Below are 4,310 nucleotides of genomic sequence, written 5' to 3'. Positions count from 1 at the left end.
CCCTCACTGTCGCCCTCATCCACTCCCGCCTCGACTACTGTAACTTTCCATTAATTAGTCTCCCCCTCACTCGACTTTCCCCCCTCCAGTCCATCTTTAATGCTGCTGCCAGGGTCATCTATTTAGCTAACCGTTACTCAGACTCCTCCGCTCTGTGCCAGTCATTGCACTGGCTGCCCATGAATTATAGGATCCAATTTAAATTGCTTGTTCTCACCCACAAAGCTCTTCACAGTGCGGCACCCCCCTACATCTCTTCCCTCATTTCTGTTTATCGGCCTACCCGTTCTCTACGCTCCGCAAGCGACTTTCGACTAACATCCGCACTAATCCGTACCTCCCACTCCCGGCTTCAAAACTTCTCCTGAGCTGCACCTATTCTTTGGAATGCTCTACCCCAAGAAATTAGGATGAGCCACAATTTACACAGTTTTAGGCGTTCCCTAAAAACACACCTGTTTAGGGTAGCCTATCACCTTCCCTAATCGAAGTCCTTTTATCTTCTTATAGCCCATCCCTTATTTCTCCACACAACTCTCCACCGAACCAAAAAGCACCACAAATACTGGCTGGTGGCGAGCTCATGCAGCCTTTATCTATCCCTCATCCCCGCAATATGGCTGGACCATCCTTGTAAATAAGCCATTGTACTTTGTGTCACCCCCACCTCATTGTAGATTGTAAGCTCTTACGAGCAGGGTCGCCATTATTTTGGCTGTAATTATTGTATTATCTTTAGCTATGTTACTTATAACTGTTGTATATGAACCTGTGAATTGATAAGCGCTGCGGAATATGTTGGCGCTATATAAATAAAGATTATTATTATTATTATATAATACAGGCTGCTACTGAGGGCACGCAGAATAAAGCACACCCTGTACTAGGAGCTTACAATCTAATATACAATATACAGACTGCTCCTGAGGGCATGCAGAATAATGCACACCCTGTCCTAGGAGCTTACAATCTAATATACAATATACAGGCTGATGCTGAGGGCATGCAGAATAATATACACCCTGTCCTAGGAGCTTACAATCTAATATACAATATACAGGCTGCTCCCGAGGGCATGCAGAATAATGTACACCCTGTCCTAAGAGCTTACAATCTAATATACAATATACTGGCTGCTCCTGAGGGCATGCAGAATAATGCACACCCTGTACTAGGAGCTTACAATCTAATATACAATATACAGGCTGCTCCTGAGGGCATGCAGAATAATGTACACCCTGTCCTAGGAGCTTACAATCTAATATACAGTATACAGACTGCTCCTGAGGGCATGCAGAATAATGTACACCCTGTACTAGGATCTTACAATCTAATATACAATATCCGGATGTAGCTTACCGAGGGGTGGTTGCGGTGGAGCGCGGTCACAGGAGGCCCTGGGCTCTCATAAGGTGTCGGCGCCGGTGAGCAGAGTAGCTTTTCCCATTTATTGCCCTGCAGTGGGCTTTGGGAAAATGGACGCTTGAGGCGGCGCATGCATCTCCCGAGATCTCAATCTGCACATGCGTCACCTCCAGCAGCCATTTTCCCAAAGTCTACTGCAGGGGAATCTATAGGAAAGGGGACTCTGCTCACCGGCGCCGACATCTTATGAGAGCCCAGGGCCCGCAGCATCGCCCCACTCCTGTCGCCGCCGACTGCCTAAAGCAGTGGCCCTGCCTCCTCTTACCCCGCTCCACCACCGCCGCCCCCTGGTAACCTGCTGTTAAACGGACTATAAGAGGCACCACCATTTTATTTAAAAAAATGATTTTCCACCCCAAAATTTTGGGTGCGTCTTATAGTCTGCAAAATATGGCAATGGCAATGCAAGTCTATGCGCTTGTGGAAAAATTGGACCGCGCTTTGACATCGGAGTGTGGTCCGATTTTCACCGACTTGCAGAAGGGAGAAGGTGAGAAAGCTTTTCTTTCTCCTCTCCATGTCCGAGAAAAACTGATACCAGTCTGATCAAAGTCTGATCAGAGTCTGTAACTCTATTATACCAGCTGCCGTTGCTTCAGTTCTGCTCTTGATTTCCTGTGGTTCCAGTTCTGGTCTTCCTGCTGCCATCAAGCCACGGCGTTCTCCGTTGTTTCTGCTCGGCCATCCTGCTGCGCCGCCGTCATCTGTCCGTGCTTCATTACTGCTGCTCATCTGAACTAGATGAGACATAACACCTATCATTACAAAAAAAGAGGATTCAATGATAGGTCCTATTTAAGGAATCATCCTGATGCACAAGAAAGAACACGTCGCTCAGAGATGTTTGCTGAGATTTTTTTAGGGGTAAATGATGAAGTTCTAAACTTCACCACAAACTCCCCACAGTTACACAATGTGTGAATAGGGCCTTAGTGTTAAGTGAAGAGCTACCTACATAGACTTGTCTTCCTCAAGATGCCGCCTCTGGGACACAAGATGGTTCAGGATTAGAACTTTACACATTCTGTACCAACTGTGATGTCATGTGATATCTATGATGTCATGTCCCCTGTGATGTCATGTCCCCTGTGATGTCATAATAACTGCCACTGCTGTGTTATGTATCGAGTTTCCAACATCAAGGAATAGTTGAATTAATAAAACCAAATCACAGGCTGCAAATAACCACCAGCCTCATTTATAATTGAGTCATGACGCAGATAATAACCTAAACATTTCCATCCTTTTATTCCAATCCGCATCATCTACTGCTCTATGACCTAAAGGGAAACACCGGCGCCATCCTGCAAATCCTGATCACCATAAACCGTCAGCTCCCGGTCACTCCTGATCCAGCAGGACCATCAGAGCGGATAATGGAGAACTGGACCAGTCTGCTATTAAATGGATGTTCTGAAAACGCTGTGTTTTGACAACATTAATGGCAAAGCTGCCCAAAAATGGAGCCAAATGGGGAGGTGTCAGCTGGCGCTCCCCTTTCTATATGCTTTTATTAGAGCACATGGGTGTCATAGACGATTGATGAGGGTCTTCAAGACCAGTGACACATGATCAGGTGATCGCCAGCAAGTCCTCATTTAGGGAAGGGTTTGTCCAGATTGGTAACCCCTGTTAGGCCGGGCTCACACTGCTTTACTAAAGCCCCCAAATGATTTTCCATGGAATCTGGTCAATAACATTTTTTTGTAAATCATAGACTCATTCTAACAATCCCAGCACGGGACACATGATCCAGCGCCATCTGCTGAGATTTTTAGGTTAATGATGCAGTTCTGAATCCCACTACTAGCCCCCCATCTATACAATGTATGAGTGAGGTCATAGGTGAAGAGTTCCCTACCTGGACTTGTCACCTTCAAGCAGTCAGCCTGGAATGAAACAAGATGGCTCAGGAGTTACACTCTGTACATTCTATACTAATTGTGATGTCATAGGATGTCTATGTGCTTTGTGATGTCATCAGAACTGCCTGTTTAACCCCTTCCAACCCAATGACATACTTAGATTTTGTGAACAGGTTATTTGGATGCAACGGCGCAGACAATGAAGGGACAATAGTAATCATCCAAAACTATAACTATACGGACACATACACACACAGCTGAAACCAGAAGTTTCCATACACTATATAAAAAGACACATGTTTTTCTCAATATCTGACATGAAATCAGAATAAACCTTTCCCGTTTTAGGTCAATTAGGATTTTACAATCATTTTTAATATTTGCCAAATGCCAGAATAATGAGAGAGAGAGAATGTTTTAAGGCATTTTTATTACTTACTGATTCCAATGATTCAGTTCCAGGTGCGATATCACAGTGTTCAGGATTCAGCAGGATTGATCAGTGTTCTGGTCAGTATGAGGAGTGAGCCGCTGTCTGCAGCTGGAGAGATTCAGTGACCCGTGCACTGCTCTCCCGGGATGTCTAATGCTGGGAGGAGCAGTCAGCAGTACTCAGTGCACTAGCACATAATAATAATAATATTTATTTTTATATAGCGCTAATATATTCCGCAGCGCTTTACATACATTATCGTCGCTGTCCCCATCGGGGCTCACAATCTAGATTCCCTATCAGTATGTCTTTGGAGTGTGGGAGGAAACCGGAGAACCCGGAGGAAACCCATGCAAACACGGGGAGAACATACAAACTCCTTGCATATGTTCTCCTTGGTGGGATTTGAACCCAGGACCCCAGTGCTGCAAGGCTGCAGTGCTAACCACTGCGCCACCGTGCATGACATGCTGCAAGAACGGCAGCTCACACGAGTTAGTGCTACTGATTACTATTCACCGCTCCTCCCAGCATTAGACATCCCGGCAGAGTACGGGAGTCACTGAATCTGTTCTGCTGCAGAACAG

The sequence above is a fragment of the Phyllobates terribilis genome, unplaced genomic scaffold (genome assembly GCF_046119375.1).
Source record: "Phyllobates terribilis strain yellow unplaced genomic scaffold, ASM4611937v1 Scaffold_1570__1_contigs__length_255447, whole genome shotgun sequence".
NCBI lineage: Eukaryota > Metazoa > Chordata > Amphibia > Anura > Dendrobatidae > Phyllobates > Phyllobates terribilis.
Note: the sequence above shows the minus strand (reverse complement) of the source record.